Source organism: Hipposideros armiger, unplaced genomic scaffold (genome assembly GCF_001890085.2).
Source record: "Hipposideros armiger isolate ML-2016 unplaced genomic scaffold, ASM189008v1 scaffold_2, whole genome shotgun sequence".
Taxonomy (NCBI): Eukaryota; Metazoa; Chordata; class Mammalia; order Chiroptera; family Hipposideridae; genus Hipposideros; species Hipposideros armiger.
The window spans coordinates 8,116,462-8,126,581 of record NW_017731352.1 but is presented as its reverse complement, the minus strand read 5'-3'; positions in this window follow the sequence as shown (position 1 = coordinate 8,126,581).

Sequence of the window (10,120 nt, the reverse complement as noted above, 5' to 3'; positions counted from 1 at the left end):
TCTTTGAATTCATATCATCAGGAAATGGGGTTATCTCAGAGGAAAGAGGAGGAAAGTCTCAGGCCATATAAACAGAATCAGTTTCACCATTCTAAGTAAACCTAATGAGCTGTTAATTATCCACTAACCAGTTAGTTAGGGGGTATTTAGTGAGAAAGAAACATTAGTGATCTCTCAACTTAGTCATATTGTCCATATTACTCGACTGAGTAGTTATCAAGCAACTCTTCTGGGCCAGCCAGACTCACAGTCCATGTGAGGAAAGCCACATGTATAGACCTCATTTAATGTGGCGTTTAATTTCTGGCACAAGTCTATGTCCATTATGATAGTGTACAGGTAGGAAGACCAGTTTGGAGCTGAATGTCACTTCGTTTCTAAACAAAGATTGTGGAAGAAAAGAAAGACAAAAGGAGGAAGATAGGGCAGGAAGGGAGAGATAAGGGAAAGAAGCAAAGGAAAGAAGGAAGGAAGGAAAGATAGATGGAAGGAAGGAGGAAGGAAGAAAGAAAGGAAGGAAGAAAGGAAAGAAGGAAGGAAGGAAGGAAGGAAGGAAGGAAGGAAGGAAGGAAGGAAGGAAGGAAGGAGGAAGAAAGGAAGGAAGAAAGGAAGGAAGGAAGGAAGGAGGAAACTTCTAACTGGCGTTTGTATTAGTCCTGCAGCGCCTCTTCTTCCTCTGTTGTAAGAGACCCTTGGTACCTACGATTCCCCTCACTTTGCCTCAGTTATAATCCACAAACACTTGGTCTGGGCAGTGGCCATTGCTCCTGACATGATTTCTGGATGGTGCTGCACTGAAGGAGTTATTTCCCCAGCTGTTGGGAAGGTTGTCCATTGACAGTTCTCCACTGGCAGCCTCTGCTGAAGATCCATTGAATGCACATCCCCTCCCTGGGAGCCCTTATTCAATGGCTTAGGAAGGGCCAGGCGGGCAGTGTGATAGAAAGGCAGGCTCGGGATCCCAAGTTCACCCTGACCCCTGCTAAACTTCCTGTATACTGTCTTCATCATCACAAGAGTCGGTTGCCAGGGACACAACATGCAGTATTTCCTGAGTGAGGTTCTGTACACAAGCCCACACACCTCACAGACATCATGAAGAAAGTCAATAGTATCTGCTCTACCATTTGTCTGCTTCTTTGACTTTAATCACTGCAACTAGAGACCTCATTCTCCTACAGAATCTTGAGTGGCTTGACTCCTAAAAATTAGTCTCTCATTTCCTTTTTAACTATCTTAACCATTTTTAAATGCACAGTTTAGTAGTATTAGGTATATTCACATTGTTGTGCAATAGCTCCCCAGGATTTTTCACTTTGCAAAACTGGAACTCTTCTACCCATTAAGCTACTCCCCATCCCCTCTCCCCAGCCCCTGGTAGCCATCATTCTATGTTTTATCTTTGAATTGGACTACTCTAAGTACTTCATGTAAGTAGAATCCCGCAGTATTTGTCTTTCTGTGACTGGCTTATTGCACTTAGCATAAGGCCCTCAGAGTTCATCCATGTTGTGGCATGTGATAAGATTTCCTTCCTTGTTAAGGCTGAATAATGTTTTATATTATGTATATGCCACATTTTGTTTATCCATCCATCGATGGGCATTTGGGTTGTTCCTGCCTCGTGGCTATTGTGAGTAATGCTGCTATGAACATGGCTATGCAAATATCTCTTGCAGACCCTGCTTCAAGCATGTAAGAGTCCCTGAAGGCAAGAGCTTCTGCTGATTTTATGCCAAACTTGTCTATGGAACTATCTATTGACTTCGAACATGAATAACTGTAGTTGATATTTATGGGGGTCTTGGTACACATCAGGCATTGTTCTCAGTATCTTCCATGAATTGATTCATTTAATCTTCACATGCACTCTATGAGATTATTTTATTATTATGACTATTTTAGAGGTAAGTAAATGGAGGCACAGAGAGCTAAATAGAATCAGGCCCATTGGCTCAACAATGGTGAGTTGAGATTTTAACCAAGACATGTTGGCTTCAGAGTCCATTATAAAGTCATCATAGCATTTCATTTCCTTCTTCACAGCACTTCATTTCCTCCCCAAGAAGAAAGTCTAGAGGTCCAGCCCCTGTGTGGCACTACTAGAGAATGAAGCATAGGTCCCACTTCTCACAGAAAGTGTGTTTCTCAGCCTCGGCCTAGATGGGGCAGGGTCTGCTCTATTGTGTTCTTCTGATCTTCAGCTCCCTCTTTCCCTTGCATAGTAGTCACAAGTGGTTCTAGCTTGGTAGAAAACCAAAGATGGGAAGGGAGTTTTCTTAAAGCAACTTCTGCTGCCCGCCAGGTACACAAATCTCCCCACTCACCCTACCCCCCACCCCCGCCCAGTGAATTGAGCAGAAAGGCCTGGCTACCTACTTGAAATGGGAACAAAGAAGAATATACCAGGACAAGACCAAAACTAACAGCCCTGTGCATTTTCCTGCCAGCTTATTATAAATCCTTCCCACTGAAGGCCTTTGCTGATATTTCCTCCAACCTGGAACTGACCCCTTATGTTTATTTGTGTTTATTCATAAAAGACAATATGTAATTCTCTTCAGCCAGCAAGTTCTCCCTGAAGTATTGCCTGGAATGATGAGCACTGAAGCTTTCCCATGGTCTGTAAATCACTAATGAGGGGAGCAGTCCTGGCTGGGTCAAGTCAGAGATCCCGCTCCGACAGTGGGAGGCTGGGTCCTGCCACGTGTCATCAGAACACTGGCCATCAGCATACAGTGCTTCACCTGCTGAGCCTACCACATGCTCTTTGCTGGCTCTTATGAAATACGGGCACTGTGGACACAAGGTCAGGGGCAGGGAGGCCCCAAATGAAATCATGGAGTCGAGAGATGAATGTCTGGATGATTGAGAAATAGGGTTTTCAAGGCCAAAACAAGCTTGGTCTATGTTTTCCATGTTTCTTTCCCCACATCCCTCACCATTAATCATCCACAAATTCATCAAACTGGTTAAAAATACCTCCAGAAAATTTAAACAAAATTCTTAACCCTAAAGAGTTAGCATAACATTTATTAAATAAGCATAAATAGGTTTCAAACAAAAGTCACTAGTCAGTGTTGGTTGACTGGGGCAATTTCAACAAAATTGTTTAGCCTTGCTATTGAGGCTGTCACTTTATATGTTGGATAAGAAGGATTTTAAAAGCAAATGCAGGGCATGGATCTGTGATCTGGAGGGCTTTTGTAAGTTTCTACTTGCCAGCTTATCAATGACAATGATATATCTTGCCAGTTTATGGTAAAGACAGACTTGATGAGGTAATGCACACATTTAATTAATGAGACTATAATGAATAAAGCATTGGCAATGGTAGGCTGGTGGGAAAATGGATTTGAAATATCAAGTATAAACTCTTTACTGAGCCAGGATTATGAGAATTAGAGAGAGGATGTTTTTGGAGCATAAATGCAATACCACTGATGCAATTCCCCAGAAGAAATGAAGCCAAAGAAAAGCCTGTTTTGAGAGGCAGAAATCCATCCAATAAAATTCACAAAATCCTGAACAAAGAACAGGTGACTGCTGCCATTTTTGATTCAATACATGAGTGTACTTTTCCCTTTTATCTAGAGCTCTACACAGTTAAGAAGTAAGGGTGGCAGGTAGCCAAGTGGTGTGTTGGTTAGGAGTTGGCTTGGGATGCCAGCTCTGAGCAGCAGGGCCCTGGTTTGGATCTCACATGAGGGCCAGTGATGCTGCACCTTCTACAGCTAAGATGGTGAACAACAGCTCAACCTGGAGCTGGGCTGCTGTAAGTTGCCGGCTCTGGTGTAGGCTGCAGTGGGGCTGGCTGGCAGCAGGTGTGAGCTTCCATGAGCTGCCATGAGCAGCCGTCCAATGGCTGGCAAGTGAATGCCTCACCCAATAAAAGCGCAATGATAATACCAACATGGGCCAGTGAAGCGACGTCCTCCACAACTAGACTGAAGAACAAAATGACAGCAACTTGTCTGTTACCCTTCCCCGATTCTCCAACGCTGTTCCCCTTTCCACTTCCCCAATAAAATCTTTAAAAAAAAAAGAAGTAAGGGTGGCATTTGTAGCACTTTCTAAAGCCAAAACTCCTTGCCTTTTTACATACTGGCTTTGATTAGTGAGTTCAGCTACTAATTTTATGTTCTTTCTGGTCAGCAAATGAATGAAAAGCCCATAGAAGAATAATGTGTTTAAGATCTTCAGGCACTTAGTGAATGCCAACTCCTTGATCCTCACAGCACCTGTAGCATAAAAAGCATTTGAGGCCATGGAAATGAGTCATCGAGCATTAAATAGGGCTGGCGAACCTAGTTCAGTGACCTTGTTAAGTGCAGAGTGACAGCAAAGCCATCCCCTCTCACTGATTATTAAACGTGTTCTGTGGGTGGGACAGAGTTGAGCTTGCCCCAATCCCGGGTAGAAACAACATTAATGAGGTTTTCACAGTTCCTAAAGGAGGGATAGACATGCGTGACTGATGTTAAATCTTCCAGTGATTTTGGCCCTGGAAATGCAAAATCTACCAGCCCACGAGCTATACAAGACTCTGAGGCTGCCAGAAGTATATGGTTGGACTACAGATGTTAAAAGATGATAACTCTGTGACGTATAGCATGGTGCTTGAGAGCTCAAATTCCATAGACAAGATTGAAATCCCACGTCTTGTCCTCGATAGCTGCCTGAACTTGGGCAAATACTTTCATTTTCTGTTTCCTCATTGATAAAAAGGGGCTAGCAGGCATGCCTACCTCCTAGGACAATGGTTTTCAACTGAGGCAGTTTCGTCCTCCAAGGAACACTTGTCAGTGTCTGGGGACCTTTTTAGTTGCCACAAGTGGGGTGGGGGCTGTTAATGGCACCTAGTGGGTGGAGGCCAGCAATGCTACTGAACATACTACAATGCAGAGGACATCCCCACCACCAATAATGATCGGGCCCAAAATGTCAATAGTGCTAAGGCTGAAAAAATGCCCCAGGGTTATTTTGAGAATTTGATACAATACCCCATGTAGAAGTCCTTAGAAGAGTACCAGTATCATAGTACCATAGTCAGTCTTCTATTATTATTGTAAGCTCACTTTCATAAGACATTATACAGTCTACCTATAGGTAAATAAATCAACTGTTTTACATGTACGTATATGTATAATTTGTTAACAAATGTAGATAATTTGCACTCTAAATTCATTACTTGTGCGTACTCTAATGTTGGGATGCTGCTCTGAGGAACAAAATGCTACTCAGCCTGCACGCACTAGTTCTAACATGGGTGGTGCTGGGGCTGGTGAGCAGAATTCCAAGGCTAGAGCTGACTATAGAAATAAATGATGAAGGAAGCAGCAGCTGCAGCAGCAGGGTTCTAACCTCTCCATTCTATCCTCTGGGTGCTTCACGGGGAAGAGAGAGAATCTCCGTCTCTCTAGGCCTCAGCTTAACTGGCCTATTTCATGGCTGGACAAACATAGGCTCGTCGGCCTCTTTTTCTATCCTTGACTAAACAGTAAGTGTCCAACAGTGTGACATAAAGCACAGTTGGAATGCTGCTGCAAGTACAGTGCTTGAAAAGAGCACTCCCAGACAGAGGGGCCTCAGCCCCTGATAAGACAAATAGTGGAAAATAGTGGAGCAGCATGTCTCCTCAGGCCGAGAGACTGCTGTTGTGGATGGGGTATTCCTATGCATCTGTTATCCCTGAGCCTTCATTCCCAGACCTTGGTGAGATCTAGTGTCAAGCAACAAGTATTGCCAGGTTCCTTGGGCATTGCTACGGAGAGAGGCGTTTCTGTGGAGCCAGGGTTCCCCAAATATCCTTTCCAGTCATTAACTAAGCCTAGAGCCTTTCAAACCTCCTCAGATTTACAGAATGCTGCTGTTAAGGAAGGCATTTGTGTGGAGCTGCAGCCTCCCAGATACCCATCCCAGCCTTTGGTGAGGCCTAAATGTGAGCAACACATCTCTGAAAGCCTTTGAAGACCAAATATCTCTGAAGAGAACACTGCTACTGTGGAGTGCCTTTCTATGGTGCTACTGCCTCCCAGATGTCCTGATTTGTCCTTAGTGTGAAATAAAGTCCAATAAAGCTCCTCAGGTGCAGATGGTGGTGCTGTCCTGGGGTACATTTCTATGGAGACATTGCCCTCCATGGGTCCTCCCCAGTCATTCATGAGGTTGATAGTACAGCAAATCTCAGGTTCAGAAAGCTCTGGTCTTGAGAGGTAGATTTATGTGGGTTCTGCCTCAAAACCATCCTTCTAAATCTTTGTAGAGGCCTCAAGTTAAGCACCAAGTCTTCTCAGGCTCAGGGAGAACTGCTATTGAAGAGGCATCTCTGAAGCTGCTATCTCTAATGTGCCTTTCCAGTCCTTGGGGAGGCCGGAAGACAAGCAAGACATTTTCTTGGGTTCAGAGAGAGTGTGTAAGATGTGGAGCAGTTTCAGGGAGAAGCTGCCTTCCAGACACATTTCCCAGGCCACGCAGAAGCCTGAACACCAGTGAGCAATTCCTCAGTGTCTGCGATCTCTCCTGAAGAGTAGAGCAGTTCTAAAGAGCAACTGTCTCCCAGACGCTATCCCCAGGCGTCGAGAAATTCTGCAGATCAGCAACAGGTCCCTTCAACTTCCGTGAGTGCTACTGCAGAGAAGAGCTTGTTTGAGGGCAATTCTGGTAGCTGGTCTCCACCGAGAGGCCCAGTTCCTAAGTCTAAGGCTCCACATAAGAGCATCTCAACCCTTGCTCCCACACCTGTGAAGTTTACCATTTCTCCTGCCTGGCAAAGATCCATTTCTAAGGTCTGTAACCCTAAAGAGGAGAAATTGCCCAGTACCCATAAAGCCCAGAATTTTTTGATAGAGTGACCAAAGAGATTGTTATAGAAGATGGTAGACTGAATGAATCCAGTCAAAGAAACACTGAGGATCTTGAGAGTGGTGATAGACATAATTATAGCTATTCGAGCTCACCAACCAGTGACCCTGATGTTGAAAACCCTTTCGGGGTCTGACTGAGAAGAATCCCTTCCTGGAAAAAGCACAAAAGGGAGAGACAAGATGATTTTACTGAGCTTCCTTAACTCCCCTTGGGCCCAATTTGATCAATCAGTAGCTAGCAAAGGGTTCGTCAGAAGAAGGCCTGTCCAGGGGAGCCCTAGGCACTCGAAAGAAGCTCACCATAATATTTGATTTGGCAGAGAAGTGAGTGGTCTAGGCCAAATCTGAAGGTGTAGCCAAGAAGCAATCTGCTCACAAGAAAAGGTTTCTAAACTACAGGAAAATGATGACATCCTGGAGTCTGGGATGAGCACAGTAAGGCAATCCTCAGTTTGAGTTTTCTTATGCCTGGTGAGGCGCCCCCTAATGCCTTACACACCGAGCTCATGACCCTTGCCCTGCCTTGGCTTAGGGTATAGCTGATAAGGAGTGCCAGTCTCACTTCTTTCATCTTATTCCAATTTTGCCAAATGTACCTGAAGTTCTTCTTCCCCCAAGGAGGCTTTCCAGTTATTCAAGTCAGTGGTTCCTCATCTTTTAATGGGCATCTGAGCCACCTGGACGGCTTGTTGAAAGACAGATTGCTGGACCTCAGCCCCAGCATTTCTGATTGAGGTCTGGGATGGGGCCCAAGAATTTGAACATTTCTAGTAAGTTCCCAGTGGATGCTATGCTGCTGATTCAGGGACCACACTTTGAGAAGTACTGCATTAAGCCAACTGGACTCATCACTTCCTGGTTAACAACTGCAATTATGAGGGGTTACATGCTCCTTTGTACATGGTCTGTGGACCACCTGCTTTGGAATAACATGCACACTTTTAAAGAAACATTTCAGTTCCCCACTCAAGGCCTACTGAATCAAACTCCTAGTGAGGGATGGAGCCCAGAAATCTGAGGTTTTACCAGGTTCTCCTAAGTGATTCCGACGCACTGTAAAATTAGGAAATTATTGACATATGCCTTCAATGTTAAGCTGAAATATATAATTTTTATATTGTTATTCCACATATCATATTGCTGTGTCAAATTTAGAACTTCCTTAAAAACTGCCCAGTATAAGATACTGTGTTAGAAACCATTTTTAAAACTCTAAATTGGTGAACTTATATTAGTAGTAGTAGTATTAATTGCAGTATATCTTCCCAAAGAGAAGCTAATCACCTTGTGGTCAGTGTTTCTATGTATTTTTCATACCTACAAGACCTAACAGAAAGCTGAGCACAAATGAAATAAGCATGTGTTCACTGGAAATAAAAAAAAGTACACATATACACATGTAGGTGTGAGGTAGAAAAAAGTGCTTTGGAAAAAAGCTAAATTGAGTAATTCATGGAGATGTCCAAAGGACCTAGATTTCCATGTGCCTATGAAAAGCAACCTGTACGGGCAAGAAGCAGTTTCTTTTGTAGTTTCCTGGGGGCAAAATCCCTTTCAGAAAGTCTTGTAGGGATGGCCACCTGTGGAGCCAAAGCCACATGCTCAAACAAAGACCTTTCTCACAGGGGACAAATGGCTCACAGTTTAGGAAGTCAAGTGTTTGAGGAGAAAAGCGTGTTCTTGCCTGAAATTGTATCCAAAGATATGTTGTAAATGTGTAGTTTTGTAGAGATACCAGAGAAACTAAGCACTGGTCAACCTGTGTCTTTGGAGTTTGGAGTTTTGTATCACGGAGAATGCTTTTGGTTGCAAAGAGTAGACTAAGAGTGCTGACATAGAAAAAGGAGTTATTATTTCACAAAACAAGCAATCTGGAGTCAGGATAATTATAGGAAATTCAGTAGCTCAACTATCCCCAAGGATACAGGTGTTCTCCCTCTGTCCACTCTGCCATCTTAAGGACATTGGAGAGTTCTTTCCTGCACAACTCGACTGCATTAGCCCCAAGAATTATGTTTAGACAATGTCATATTCTGAAGAGAAAAGCATTTCCTCATGTATATAGCTTTATTAGCAAGAGAGTTTCTTTCTAGAAGCTCTTTAGCATACTTCCCCTCTGGCCCCTTTGGCCAAAAAGGGGTCACATGTTGGTGCCTAAACCAATCAATTGTAGCCATTCTTTATTTGAGCTAGGAAGCAAACCATCTCCCTGCATACAAACACATGTGGCTGGGCCGAGGTACGCCTAAAACTGGGGTCTTCCAGCAAGGAAAAAATAATTCAGTGGGAATGGCAATTGAGTAAGTGAATAACATTGCCTACCATATTGGCCTTCAAAGGACCTATGTGTAAAATATTGAATTTAAACATTGAATTTGATATCTGAAGCAGAGCCTCAGAGCCTCTTCAAAATTTAGCAGTGCTGTGCTTAATTAAATGTAAGCACCTCACTTCAGCTCTCTGGGCCTTTGTGTTCTTATCTCTTAAATGACAATAAATACAACAGCAGCAACCCCAACAACATTAGCTGATGCTTAATGACATGTAATGAGCTCACACTATGTGCCAGGACCTGTGCATCTGTCATTCAGTCCTTACAACAGGCACAGGGACAGGAACTGATAAAACGCTCATTTTACAGAGAAAGAAACTGACCTTTAGAGAGATTACAAACCACAATTCAGTGCTCCAGAGGCATCTCTACAGTCATCGCTGGTTCTGGACACCTTTGGAAAAACTGGGAAAATAGGTTGGGATATGTTTAGCAGAAATCCAAAATGACGGGGGTTAAGGTGGAATCAAAGAATCATGGAATTAGGGGATAAACAGAAAAGATGTATATTTTTGTGATGCGATTAGGTTTGCCAGATAAAAATACAGGACATTCATAAATGAATTATGTTTTAGTAAAAACTATGTCCTAAATGTGGCCTGGGATGACTTACTACTAAAAAAATAATTTGTGATTATCTGAAATTCAAATTTCACTAGCTGTGCTTTATTTGTATTTGTTAAATCTGGAAATCTTGGATGAATTATGGCTGGGGGAGCGGCTAGGTGGATGGATAGGAGTAGATGAGGTGGATGGGTAGGGGATAGAACTCTTAGGGATAAGTCTTCAACCTAAAGAGGTGTGTGCATGCCTGTGTGTATGGGTGGGTGCTTTTGCACATGTACCTTTATCTTCCTGGAAAATAGACCAGCAAAGGAAGGAAGGGTACATATGATGAGAGGTTAGAGGACAATAGTCCAGC